General features: G+C 43.3%; 2 long non-coding RNA genes across 2 annotated transcripts; one reads left to right on the top strand and one right to left on the bottom strand.

Annotated features, from left to right (window-relative positions):
- Positions 1 to 3,108: 3,108 nt before the first annotated feature.
- Positions 3,109 to 4,123, bottom strand: LOC138468166 (uncharacterized). The gene is made up of 3 exons (XR_011268218.1): positions 4,004 to 4,123; positions 3,800 to 3,910; positions 3,109 to 3,319 (listed from the first exon to the last, which is right to left on the bottom strand). It is a non-coding gene; the product is annotated as an uncharacterized lncRNA (long non-coding RNA).
- A 4,651-nt stretch (positions 4,124 to 8,774) lies between these two features.
- On the top strand, positions 8,775 to 9,789 carry LOC138468165 (uncharacterized). The gene is made up of 3 exons (XR_011268217.1): positions 8,775 to 8,894; positions 8,988 to 9,098; positions 9,579 to 9,789. It is a non-coding gene; the product is annotated as an uncharacterized lncRNA (long non-coding RNA).
- The last annotated feature ends 4,951 nt before the right edge of the window (positions 9,790 to 14,740 follow it).

The following is a 14,740-nucleotide window of genomic DNA, read 5'->3' as shown; positions in this document are numbered from 1 at the left end:
TTAACGGCTGCTAAAAGCAGCCGTTAAAATCAGAATAGGCGTTAAGGGTTAACGACGGCGTTAACCCTTAATGCCTGGGTCGTAATGAGGCCCAGTGTTTGCCAACAACAGGTCTACTGAAAGCACCAAGCTCTGAATGGAGGCCAAGAAGTTCCACTCTATGTAGACCATGCCATGCAAACAGCTGAAATTCATCAATAGACTGGCGTTGGGGGATGGCATGAAGGAAAAAGGAAACAACCCCAGAATGAAAAGAAAATAATCCTCCAGTCCAATGATCTGTTTGTTTCTCAGAGATAAAACAAAGTTGTATTCATCACTCTTAACAATTTTTGTTTTTACTGGATCTTCCCCTACCGAAAAACAGGTTTTATCCTGCAACCTTATAGAAGTTTCATACATGGGAACAGTTCGCTGTTGTTGTGTTATTTACCCAAGTAAGTTTGTAAAAAAAAACAGCGCAAAACAGCACCATTGAAAAATGAGTATCTAGATGTTTATGAACCCAATTGTTCTTTGTTCATCCTCAAAGGACTGTACTTTGCCAGTCTCTATAGATTTAAGGGTGACACCTGCCATAAAAGCTCCATGACATTTGGTGGGAAGACCCTCTGGCAACCATTAATAGACATTAAAAGGAATGTTGACCTCCATTGACTATCATTGTATCGCCAATATCCCCACTGAACATGTTTGATCTCACCTTATTTCATAATTTCTTTGTATTACTGTTCAGTTATATAACCATGTTGTTTTCTTAAACATGATCTGTGTTTCTTTAGTTAAGAGCCAACACCTCAGCTCCCTACTCCAGTTCTCAACTTCAGATCTGAACATGTCTTGGTGTAAGCTTTCCAGGTGAAACCACTGGATGTCACTATTGAATGAAAGAAAGCGCAGATGCCAGAACACCTGGCCCACACATTTTATGATGGAGTAGAGATGCAGAAAATGCAGTAAGTGAACATGCATGCACAAAGTAGAAAATATAGAACAGAATTATTTTGGGTGCATGCAAAATGGGCTGGCACCTGCAAGGCTGCCTCTGGCCCACACACTAGCTGAACAGATTAAGTGTCAGGGTAAAAAACTTGGGTCAAGCTTGTTGGGTGTCTTGACCCACGTTTGAACTATTATGCTACAACATTTGGTGCTGTGGGCTTAGAAAATCCAAGATGGCAGAAAAGCCCACATTTGCGCCAGAATCTAGGAAAACCATGCAGTTTTGCGCACACCAAAATGGTCGCCTGACCTGCCACCCACCAGTGCAAAGAAAGATGGTTCTGTTCAAAATCTGTTTTTATTGATGTCAAGATCATGGGCACGAAACCACCAAACAAAAATCCAACTCTGGTTGAGTGTTCTACTTTACTCTACTGCAGATCCACATCAATGCCATTTCAAGCAAGGATCATATACTATCAAGTAAAATCCTTTCTTTTTTAAATGTATTAATTCAAGACAGCTTCCAGAAATAGGTGCAGTACCGGCATTGGACACTAACCGTCGCTAGCGATCTAAACTCTGATAGGAGAACTGTATTTCAGGAGTTGCAACGGATCCTAAAATAGCTGGGACTTCAAAGGCTTGCTGATTAATGAGAATTCTCAACCCCTGCTGTTCCCAGGCCCTCACAAAAAGGCAGCCTGATTGATTCAATTAACAGTTCAAGAGGCCTTCTGTTCATGGGAAGTCTTAACACCTCGCATTCCCAGGAACAGCCCAGGATATCACATGGCCCTGTTGATTGGGAAGGAGGGAACATCCCTGCAACCTGCAGGAAACAACACAATAGACTCTTTCAATTGAATAGAATATACTGATTTGATGTGTATCTGTAAACAGTGCTCTGCCTGGAAGGAAGGACATGTGATCTCTGACTCACCAAGTTTCTGGGGGCGGACCCAGACACTTTTGTGAATTGAATTGAAGGCAAATATATGTTTTATAAGAATACTGATAAAACTGATAAATAATTTTAACCAGATGACAGAAATGTACAATTTGGAGATCCTTAATATGAAAAATGTACCTACAATTTGAGTCTAAACTCAATTCCGTATGTTGTTTTGGGACTGAACCCTGCTATTCATTAATATTGCAGACACTGTGCTTATGCTAGAGACCTAGTAAATTACTGTAATATGCCCAGAAGGGGGGTGTACCTCTGTGTAAATTCAGGTAAAAGTCCAATATTGGAAAACCAATCAAAAATGAAAATAAGTTGTCATTTCTGAACCCAAGCTCTTAGGAAGATCAGAGTTGGGCAAGAATGTACCTTAATTCATCTGCAATGTGTACATGTAATTTAAACAACTCGTGTATCTGGGAAGCATGTGTGGTTATGAAAAATTGTTTTTCTAAGTAAATGCAAAGGGGTGGGACTTCAGCCAGCCATAAAATTAGCATCACGCTGACTCATCCTGACTCACTACTTAGTTCCCCAGTGAGAGCACAGAGAATTCTCTAGCCTATCAGGATCATGAGAGGGTGGGGCATAGAAAGTCAGCCACCCCACCCACTTTCAAAAGACATAAAAAGAGCCACTAAGACCCAGGAAGGGACACTCATTTTTCCACTTCACCTGAATTCTTGCGAAGCACTCTGCTGGACCAGACAATATCCAGAAGACTCCAGAACCAGAACTTAGAAAACCAGACTCCAGATTTCAGAACTTGCAGCAGAGAGGCCTAAGCTGAATCCTTCTCAGCAGGCCTCAGAATCCAGCAACCTAACCAAACTTTTCAACAGCCGGGCAAGCTGTTTGATTCTGGCCTAGAACCTTGTGCCAGAATCACCCAGAAAGCAGAGCTGTAGGCAGTGCCAAGAACTTTTGCCGGAACCAGAGATCCAGACCAGCAGAGCAGAGCTGACCCAGATCGCTGTGAGCAGAACCGGTACCAGAGACCGTCCGTGGCGAGAGAACCGCAGCTAAACCTGTTGACCAAATCTGTGACGGAGGCCCATTCCTTCCAAGACTAGGAGTGAGTATCCTGAAAACTGTAAATAGAAGAGGACCCAAAAAGTGGGGCCCTCCCGTCCCCTGCACACTGTTTACTGATGCCACATAGGGCCTTCAAATATATGGATATAGATATATAACAGCAGTTTGTTAGTTGAGCATATAACAATTTATTTGGCAAAGAGGAAAACAAAATTTGCCAAAAGGCACATTCTGTTGTACAAAGTAATTCGTGACGTTTAACATATTAAAACAAATTGCGAAGAAGCAATAAATGATGGAGAGGTGATGCTGTCCAATTGTGGAGTGGCCGACGCGTTTCGAGGGTAACCTCTTCTTCATAAGGGCCCAATTGAACTGTTGACAACATTTCAAGGAGACAAAAAGTAAAATCTTTTATTTTATTTCCATAACAGTCAAGGACTGACTGACAAGCTGTACATAACTCGGGATGCTAGCGAGATGGTGAAGAGCAGAATACTGGAGATCTAGTATGGTGAAAAGAGTGAACTAACAGATCAAAGAGAAACACTCTATACTAATAGCTAAACACATAACAAAGGAGATGTATTGTGTGAGATCCACCTACATGGTGGGATCTAGAAAATGGCGTGATGAAGAGTCAGACAGATCGAGATAAGCCAAAAGCGGTAGTGGGTTCTAAATAGCAAGGACCACCCTTGAATAGTGAAAAAGCTGAGTCAATATGGGGAGCGTGTTTAAGAAAAAACCATACCCCTCCTGTGGACGGAGAAAGAATAACTCCAAAAGAGCGCTACTGAATAAAATAAATAATACTTAAAATAAACCGGAATTGGTTTTAAAGAATGCACTCACTCGAGTTGCGGGACGAGTAGCCAAGGCAACAGGGGCATCCGTGTGGTCAACAAGTATTCGAAACAATTATACGATGCAGGGCATCTGCAAAGAGACACGTACTGCTGGCACCTAAGTGGGGACATATACATTTCTGTTATACTGGAGAAAAATAAACCTGGGGTCTCCCAACCGGGCAAAGGGACCCAAGTAGCGGTAGCTTACCTGTACAGTGCGGGGAACACTGTTAGTGGAAACTGAAACCGGCAGGCAGTGGCTCCGCGCGGTCGTAACCTAGGTAACGAGCTGTGCTGGGGACACGCCGTCAGACGTAGAAAGGAAACTAAATAATAAACATAGAAAAGGGCATAGAAGCCGGTGAGTGAGGAATATGGAGGCCATCATGCAATGGCGCATAGTGCAAGCGTACTCATAGGGACTGACCAGAGATCAGGATAAATAAGAAAAGTAGAGTTAATATGTTCCATAATGAAACATAAGAATTCTGGTGTTCACCATCGCAACGCATTTTATAATTTTGGTTCTAATGGAACAGAAATTTGTGAATAGTACAATAATCGTTACAGTCATGATAGATAACACAAATGGTACATGCAGTTTACTCTTAATAGTCCAAAACAAATCATGTAGAGTCATGAGGCTACTCATTATATAGTGAGACAAGTATAATTCAATGGCAAGGGGATAAAAGATTGCGATGTAGCCTATTACTCATACAAGGTTCGAACGAATGGAGAGATGGTTCAATTGGTCATTCGTGAACAGGTGCAAACATTTAAGTGAATATAGGCAAGTCAAACATAGGAAAATACAGTTCCCTTGAAGAAAACATCAAAGTCACAACACTTGTAATGACAAAGAAAAAAAAATTTTTTTAAGGTCCGGGATACTGACACTTGTGTATAGTAGTTGGCGATGTAACATGTGAGTTTCACAATTCACTATAGAAAGCAACTCAAAGAGAATTCATCATTCAGACCCTTAGGTTGCAAAGTGTCAAGTGTGTGGATCCAGTACTTCTCTCGCTGTGACAACAGGGATTGGTAATTGCCACCTCTGTGTGGACGTTTGACAATTTCTATGACTTGAAATTTAATTTGTGCAATCGTATGTTGGAATTCGATGAAGTGCCTTGCCACTGGGGATCTGAGATTCTTACATCTGATGGTGGATTTGTGTTCTGACCATCTTTCTTTGACGGGTCTTGTGGTTTGTCCTATGTATAATTTACCACAGGGACATTTCAATGAGTAGATGACACCTGCGGAGAGGCAGGTGGAAAAGTCTCTGATTTTGAATTTCTTCCCAGTTTGTGGGTGAGATATCGTTTCACCTTTTATAACATTGTTACAGTTCGTACAGTTCAAGCAGGGAAAGGTACCCTTCTTTATGGTACTCAGTACAAGTTGTTTGTCTTTAGGAGGTCTTTCCGCTCTCACTAGTTTATCTTTGAGATTATGTCCACGTTTAAAGGCCATCATTGGTGCTTTGGGAAATAATTTCAGGAGAGAGGGATCATTGTGTAGTATGGTCCAATTTTTACGCAGAGTTTTGCTGATTTGGAAACTCTGTCGTGAGTACTTTGAAATGTAGAGTAGCGGTGTGGACTTATCCTTGACTTTAGGGATGCGTAGTTGTTCCTTCGTGAAGGTCTCTGATCTGTTGCGGGCTTCTCCTGTGATAGTATCTGGATACCCCCTAGATCCAAATCGTTCAACTAGAAATGAACATTCTGAGTCAAGGCCTGCTGGGTCTGAGATAATTCTCTTCAATCTTAACATTTGACTGAATGGTAGGCTTTTGAGCATGGGTTTAGGATGGAAACTGCTGAAATGTAAAAGATTATTCACGTCTGTTGGTTTATGGTACACCGTGGTGTCGATGTGACCCTCTTTGATCTGTAAGCTCACATCCAAAAAATGTAATGAAGGGTCCCCTACTTCCATTGTGAATTTGATTGTGTTGTTCACTGAATTCAGATGTTCCAAAAAAAGATCCAATTCATCTCGTGTACCACACCAGATACCGAAGATATCATCTATATAACGTTTCCAGGTCAAGATTTTAAATGACCAAAATGGGTGATCCAACACGTTTTCTTTTTCAAATTTATACATGTAGGTGTTAGCATAAACCGGAGCCATGGCCGACCCCATTGAAGTACCTGATGATTGTACATAGTATTGGCCCTGAAATCTAAAGTAACTGTTGTGAAGAATTATTTCCAGTAATTCCACAATAAATTCTTTGTTCCCTCTTATATGTTCATGATTCAACAGGAGCCAGAGTACAGCATCAACCCCTTCGATGTGGGGAATAGAGGTGTAAAGGCTGCATACATCCATACTAAAGAGAATGCAGCTAGTGTCCAGGGCTATGATTTCTTGTAGACAGTTGAGGAAGTCTGTAGTGTCCTTCAGGTAGGTTGGTATTTCCTGGATTAGAGGTTGAAGTAAACGATCCACATAGATGGCCAATGGGTCAAATATGCTATCAGTTCCCGCAACTATTGGTCTGAGTGGCGGATTAATGTTGTCTTTATGAACCTTTGGTAAGCCATAGAACACAGGCGTGATTGGATATTTGTTTATAAGGAACTGACTTGTTTTTGAATCAATCCAGTTGTTTTCCAAAGCATTGTCAATAGCTTTCTGGATGATGGCTTTGATTCTAAGTAGTGGATCATTATCAAGTTTTGTGTAAGTAACGGTGTCGTTAAGTAGTTCCAGACATCTCCGTGTGTAGTAGGATGAATCCATGATCACGATTGCCCCACCCTTATCAGACCAATAGTTGCGGGAACTGATAGCATATTTGACCCATTGGCCATCTATGTGGATCGTTTACTTCAACCTCTAATCCAGGAAATACCAACCTACCTGAAGGACACTACAGACTTCCTCAACTGTCTACAAGAAATCATAGCCCTGGACACTAGCTGCATTCTCTTTAGTATGGATGTATGCAGCCTTTACACCTCTATTCCCCACATCGAAGGGGTTGATGCTGTACTCTGGCTCCTGTTGAATCATGAACATATAAGAGGGAACAAAGAATTTATTGTGGAATTACTGGAAATAATTCTTCACAACAGTTACTTTAGATTTCAGGGCCAATACTATGTACAATCATCAGGTACTTCAATGGGGTCGGCCATGGCTCCGGTTTATGCTAACACCTACATGTATAAATTTGAAAAAGAAAACGTGTTGGATCACCCATTTTGGTCATTTAAAATCTTGACCTGGAAACGTTATATAGATGATATCTTCGGTATCTGGTGTGGTACACGAGATGAATTGGATCTTTTTTTGGAACATCTGAATTCAGTGAACAACACAATCAAATTCACAATGGAAGTAGGGGACCCTTCATTACATTTTTTGGATGTGAGCTTACAGATCAAAGAGGGTCACATCGACACCACGGTGTACCATAAACCAACAGACGTGAATAATCTTTTACATTTCAGCAGTTTCCATCCTAAACCCATGCTCAAAAGCCTACCATTCAGTCAAATGTTAAGATTGAAGAGAATTATCTCAGACCCAGCAGGCCTTGACTCAGAATGTTCATTTCTAGTTGAACGATTTGGATCTAGGGGGTATCCAGATACTATCACAGGAGAAGCCCGCAACAGATCAGAGACCTTCACGAAGGAACAACTACGCATCCCTAAAGTCAAGGATAAGTCCACACCGCTACTCTACATTTCAAAGTACTCACGACAGAGTTTCCAAATCAGCAAAACTCTGCGTAAAAATTGGACCATACTACACAATGATCCCTCTCTCCTGAAATTATTTCCCAAAGCACCAATGATGGCCTTTAAACGTGGACATAATCTCAAAGATAAACTAGTGAGAGCGGAAAGACCTCCTAAAGACAAACAACTTGTACTGAGTACCATAAAGAAGGGTACCTTTCCCTGCTTGAACTGTACGAACTGTAACAATGTTATAAAAGGTGAAACGATATCTCACCCACAAACTGGGAAGAAATTCAAAATCAGAGACTTTTCCACCTGCCTCTCCGCAGGTGTCATCTACTCATTGAAATGTCCCTGTGGTAAATTATACATAGGACAAACCACAAGACCCGTCAAAGAAAGATGGTCAGAACACAAATCCACCATCAGATGTAAGAATCTCAGATCCCCAGTGGCAAGGCACTTCATCGAATTCCAACATACGATTGCACAAATTAAATTTCAAGTCATAGAAATTGTCAAACGTCCACACAGAGGTGGCAATTACCAATCCCTGTTGTCACAGCGAGAGAAGTACTGGATCCACACACTTGACACTTTGCAACCTAAGGGTCTGAATGATGAATTCTCTTTGAGTTGCTTTCTATAGTGAATTGTGAAACTCACATGTTACATCGCCAACTACTATACACAAGTGTCAGTATCCCGGACCTTAAAAAAAATTTTTTTTCTTTGTCATTACAAGTGTTGTGACTTTGATGTTTTCTTCAAGGGAACTGTATTTTCCTATGTTTGACTTGCCTATATTCACTTAAATGTTTGCACCTGTTCACGAATGACCAATTGAACCATCTCTCCATTCGTTCGAACCTTGTATGAGTAATAGGCTACATCGCAATCTTTTATCCCCTTGCCATTGAATTATACTTGTCTCACTATATAATGAGTAGCCTCATGACTCTACATGATTTGTTTTGGACTATTAAGAGTAAACTGCATGTACCATTTGTGTTATCTATCATGACTGTAACGATTATTGTACTATTCACAAATTTCTGTTCCATTAGAACCAAAATTATAAAATGCGTTGCGATGGTGAACACCAGAATTCTTATGTTTCATTATGGAACATATTAACTCTACTTTTCTTATTTATCCTGATCTCTGGTCAGTCCCTATGAGTACGCTTGCACTATGCGCCATTGCATGATGGCCTCCATATTCCTCACTCACCGGCTTCTATGCCCTTTTCTATGTTTATTATTTAGTTTCCTTTCTACGTCTGACGGCGTGTCCCCAGCACAGCTCGTTACCTAGGTTACGACCGCGCGGAGCCACTGCCTGCCGGTTTCAGTTTCCACTAACAGTGTTCCCCGCACTGTACAGGTAAGCTACCGCTACTTGGGTCCCTTTGCCCGGTTGGGAGACCCCAGGTTTATTTTTCTCCAGTATAACAGAAATGTATATGTCCCCACTTAGGTGCCAGCAGTACGTGTCTCTTTGCAGATGCCCTGCATCGTATAATTGTTTCGAATACTTGTTGACCACACGGATGCCCCTGTTGCCTTGGCTACTCGTCCCGCAACTCGAGTGAGTGCATTCTTTAAAACCAATTCCGGTTTATTTTAAGTATTATTTATTTTATTCAGTAGCGCTCTTTTGGAGTTATTCTTTCTCCGTCCACAGGAGGGGTATGGTTTTTTCTTAAACACGCTCCCCATATTGACTCAGCTTTTTCACTATTCAAGGGTGGTCCTTGCTATTTAGAACCCACTACCGCTTTTGGCTTATCTCGATCTGTCTGACTCTTCATCACGCCATTTTCTAGATCCCACCATGTAGGTGGATCTCACACAATACATCTCCTTTGTTATGTGTTTAGCTATTAGTATAGAGTGTTTCTCTTTGATCTGTTAGTTCACTCTTTTCACCATACTAGATCTCCAGTATTCTGCTCTTCACCATCTCGCTAGCATCCCGAGTTATGTACAGCTTGTCAGTCAGTCCTTGACTGTTATGGAAATAAAATAAAAGATTTTACTTTTTGTCTCCTTGAAATGTTGTCAACAGTTCAATTGGGCCCTTATGAAGAAGAGGTTACCCTCGAAACGCGTCGGCCACTCCACAATTGGACAGCATCACCTCTCCATCATTTATTGCTTCTTCGCAATTTGTTTTAATATGTTAAACGTCACGAATTACTTTGTACAACAGAATGTGCCTTTTGGCAAATTTTGTTTTCCTCTTTGCCAAATAAATTGTTATATGCTCAACTAACAAACTGCTGTTATATATCTATATCCATATATTTGAAGGCCCTATGTGGCATCAGTAAACAGTGTGCAGGGGACGGGAGGGCCCCACTTTTTGGGTCCTCTTCTATTTTCTCTTTTCTGATTTAGGCTTTGTGCCAAGGCCTTTTTTCCTCCCCCGCACCTTTAAATTCTTAAACCAGCTCTTCTGTACATATAATGATGATTTGAATTTCTATATCAATTGTTACCAGGTGTGCACCACTGTCAGCATTTTTGTTTTATCCTGAAAACTGTGCCAGAACCAATCTCTTAGTCTAAAATAATCTGATTCAAACCCTTTTAACATGTCCAGAACTGCATCATAGAAATCGTGTCTATTCTCTGACTTTAAACCTGTGAAAGTGTCATTTACCATTCTGAATCACTACTTTATTTCTGAAAATCTACCTCCACAAAACGTTCTACTCCTTATAGTTTTTCCATAATCGCGCTCGACGCACTCGGAAAAAGTGCTGCGAATTGCAACTAGCTCATTTCACCACCTGTCAAAAATCGCTGTCTTTTGCTTGCATTGCTGAGATTCGTTTCAACCTAATCCCTCAGGAATAATTGGTAGTGTTGACCTGAACCAATCAAAGTAGCTGTCACCTACCCTGAATCTCCTATAGGGAATTAAAATCATTTTTAGCATATTTTCACTTCTTTGCAAATCACATTTAAAGTATTTTTGCCTGTGTTTTAAAATCATCCCTGTGCTCTAAGCTTGCTAGGGGGGAACTGCATTGGTATTGCATTTGATGGTATTCCTGAGAACTGTGTGCTCTCCTTTCCATCTTTTTATATTGCATAAGCGGGGAGGGGGTGAATTGCCAAAAGGGGGAAAAGTGATTACATTGTCTTTTGTTGAAATCATATCAAGGTTATTCCTGTGTTGCATTCTTTTCCACCATTGCATTTCCTTGAATCCATAAAAGCATTCTCAGCTACCTTATCTTCTCTATACCAACTCCTAAGTAATTAAATACGCGTACAATTGTAATATTATCCATTGTTGATCACTGTCATATTCTTAAGTGTGATATCAAATATTAATTTATTATACAAGTGTGATATATATATCTTGTTTAATTTTTCAATAAATCTGTCAATTTGCACAACAAACCTACTTCTTGGCTCAGTGAGGTCAGGGGGATTCAAAGAGAGGGGTGTTATATAAGGGTTTATCATCCAGATTATAACTTGTCATAAAAATATATAAAGAAGGGCTTTCCTTGGGGCATCCTAGACCAGGCATTGACTTAGTTGGAGTGCTGAATTGAAGTCCATTAACAGAGTGGAGGCTCGAGCCAGGACATCTGGATTAGATCTAACACTTGTGCAGCTTGATACAGAGTGCTAACTGATAGGATACATAAATCCTTTTGGATCACCACGCTGTATTACACTGTAAAATCACTCCTCAAAGGAACGCTCTAAGGAGACGGTCTGTTTTGCAAAATAAAATACTAACTTCTGTAAGTCAGGAAGGAAATCAATTTCCAGAATGACGACCTTGGTAGGTGTCAAAATAGCTAGAGAGAACCTCTTACATAAACTATTTGTGAGAGGTGAGTGGACTGAACAGGACCAAAATGTGTGGTTGCAGGCAATCGCGCAACAGGTCACTGTAACTGGGTCAGATAAATGTAGAGATCAGGGTCCCTTACATGTGGCCCTGAGTGAACTATATATGGCCCCTAAGGCCAAGGATGAGCACACCAAGATTGCCAGGGTAGCGGCATATTTATATGTATATATGGGAGCCATACAGGACAAATGTGCTGAAGGCCAAGATCTGGCAAATAGGCAACTGATGGCATTAGAGAAGGCCCAATCTGACCTGGTCTCTTCCGAGCCGAGGCTGCAGAGGAGCCAGGAGTCAGAAAATGATAGTAGGCAGTATATCATTAAAATAAAAGAGGATATGGGTATCCTGCAACAGGAAAAGTCTGACCAGGATACCAGATTTCTGGCCTTGCAGAAGGAGTACCAAGAAGGTTTGGACTCCCTACTACAAAGCCTGAAAAAGGTGGAGCAACAACTAGACTTCAACAGGGCATGCACAGAGCAGGTAGCCACCCTGCAAAGTCAACTAGATAGGGAAAAGGCAGAGAGCAACAAACTGATTCTGAAAGACCTGGATACCCAGGCAGAGTTTGATCAGGAGCGCCAGAGAGCTGGTGCCTTTCAAAGGCAGAGGGACGACCTGGCGGCACAGATGCAGGCTCTTAGTCAGGAAAGGGACACCTTAGGCCAGGAAGTCTGCCGATTAAAAGAAAAATGTGAAGAAAATCACAAAAAGAGCATAAGAACTTGTTAGAGCACACCAGGAGGGTGGAAGATGCTCTGGCAAGAAAGGAGCAGGCCAGTAGGGATGGGACTCAGGAGGTAACCTGCCTGCAGCAAGGACTGGCCTAGTACTCCAAGACTAACCAGGAAGCACAGAGAGAGAATGAGGCTCACTGCCAGGACAATGATAGGCTCCAGCAACAGGTAGCCATGCAGGAGAGACTGAAAGAGCCTAGTAAGGCCTTAACTGAGGAACTGAAAGCACAGGCTCTTGCATGGCAACAAGGAGCAGGGGCTGATAGAGATGAGGTTTGCTGGGAAAGGGAAACACCTGAGCATAACCTCAGGAGCCCTAGTACCAGAGGCCTTCATCTCTCCCAGTCCTTGGACTCTGCCACCCCCATGTCCCATGGCGCACATGAGCCCAGGGCCACGGGGATGGCAGATTATCATCCAGCCAAAAGTATGGGGCTCATAGGCCAGTACCACCCAGGAATGGATGGGTGGGCATCCGGGTATGGGCACCTAAGTACAGTGCAATTTAGTGGGGAACCCCAGGAGAGTAGGCCCACTAAGGGCATCCTGAAAACCTCCTCCCAGTTAGGTCAGTGGGGGGGTACTCATCAAATCCTGGCAGCAAGGAGGAATCTGAAGACTCCTCTGAGCGTCACAGGACACAGGAGACCAGGTCCCCACATTCTGCCAGCCATTCCCAGGCTCGCAGAATCCGGGAAAACCTGGAAGATCAGACGGCCACCTCTGGGAGCAGTGCTTCTGAGTCAGAGGATGAATGGACCAGGGTTACCCGAACCAAAAAGGCCAATAAGGCAAAAGGGGCCTTGCTTAAGGACCCCTTAAAACAGATTAAGGCAATAAGGAGTGTCATCACCCCTTATCACAGGAACGCCAAGTATTCTGTTTGGGAACACTTGGAACTTTATGAGCAAATGATGGAGACTTTCCATTTGAAAGACAGCAGTAGCTGCATTCAATATGTAAAGTGGTCATTCTCCCCAGAATACTCCAGTTTCTTTGCGGGACTGGAGGACCAAAACCATTCAAGATGGTCCACATATAGGGCGGCCATCTTGAAACATTTTTCTGTTCACCGGAATCCCCAAGAGGCTTGCAAGGCAGCCTACAATTTGCAATGTGGGGAGGATCAGGCCCCACAAGAATGTGTGCAGGAATTGAAGCGTGCCTTTGCGCAGACTACCAGAAGGGTGTGCACGGACAGTAAAGAGTTTGTGGATACGTTCTTCCATGCCTTGCCCAAATACATCATGACCCAGCTAGTGAGAGATTTTCATGAGAAAATGACACTAGACTGGGTCTTTGAACAGGCCACCTGGATCTATGAGGTGCAGAAGCCCATAGAAAATAAAAACAACGCCCTGAAAAGTCCCAAACCGACCAGCACCCCTGCTGCTGCCAAGGTGGCAGAGGTAAAGGTTGCCCCCATTTTAGATTTGGAGATGGGGGGCCTAAAAACCTGCCTGCACCGAATAATTCTCAGCCCAGAAGGCCCTCGGGCCAGTCACAGACAGGGAGTCAAGGAGGTAGTCCCACAAATGGGGTCCCTCGCTCCCCTGACTATGTTAGTCCCCGCTACAAGGGAAACCGACCCATCCTGGGGTATGTGTGGACCCCTCCAGCCCAAGGGGGGGGATCCAACCAGGCACCCAACCCCGGGAACTTCCCTCCTAACTTCCCACCGGAGGGCAGAAATTCACCAAACCCTGGGCAGAATTTTTTTCCCAGGTATCCACCCAATTTCCAGCCCCAAAATCATCCATCCTTCTTTCCCCAATTCCCTGAGCCCAGACCACCTAATCTGGGAGAGGGGAGGCCAAGAGTGGAGGGGTACCCAAATCTTCCCAACCCGGGGTACTACCAGAGAAGGGATAGCTACCCTTCCCGGGATCAGCCCAGGGGAGAAAATAGAACCCTGTATCAGCCTGAGCGGGTTTCACAGTTAGAGCGCCAGGTTCAAAATATGGCACGGGATCTGGGTCACATGCTGAGGGCGCAACAGAACCCTCAGATGAGCATGCCAGCGCAGAATGCCCCAAACTCTGGACCTGGTGCTCCAGAACAATGACAGGGGCAGCACCCTGATAACCCACCGGTTCCCAGGGAGGAGGCACAAGGGGAAGGGGGCTCTAAAGCCTTGGAGGAAGCTTCCTTCCCCACTTGTAAACAGCCCCTGGAAACCCAAGAACCGGAAACAAAATCTCCTACCCTTGAAAGTCTGCCACCCAAGGAGCAGAGAGGAGGTAGGAGAAACAAAGGACCCAAACAGACCCATTTTGTGGAGGAGGTACAGGTCTTCCAATTTGAGGGAGAGGGATCCTCAGAGGATCCTGGGAAAAGGATCTTCTCCTTCAGAGATGGGGGAACTCCTCCCAAGGAAAAATGGGTCCCAAGGGATTCCAACCCAGACTGGGTAGATGTGGGGATTGAGCTGTCGCATTCCATCATTCTATCCCAGAACCAACAATACCGAAAACCCCTGGTTCAAACCCATCCTGGTGACTGCCTCCAAAAAGGGGGGGCGGCCCAGAACCAGAACCAGGGGAACCCAAAACCGCATCCATAGACTGGTTAGATGTGGGGATTGAGCTGTCGCCGCCCATCATTCTATCCCTG

Source organism: Ambystoma mexicanum, chromosome 4q (assembly GCF_040938575.1).
Source record: "Ambystoma mexicanum isolate Mex_15411 chromosome 4q, UKY_AmexF1_1, whole genome shotgun sequence".
Classification (NCBI taxonomy): domain Eukaryota; kingdom Metazoa; phylum Chordata; class Amphibia; order Caudata; family Ambystomatidae; genus Ambystoma; species Ambystoma mexicanum.
The sequence above is the reverse complement of the archived record's forward strand: the minus strand, read 5'-3'. Positions and strand labels throughout refer to the sequence as shown.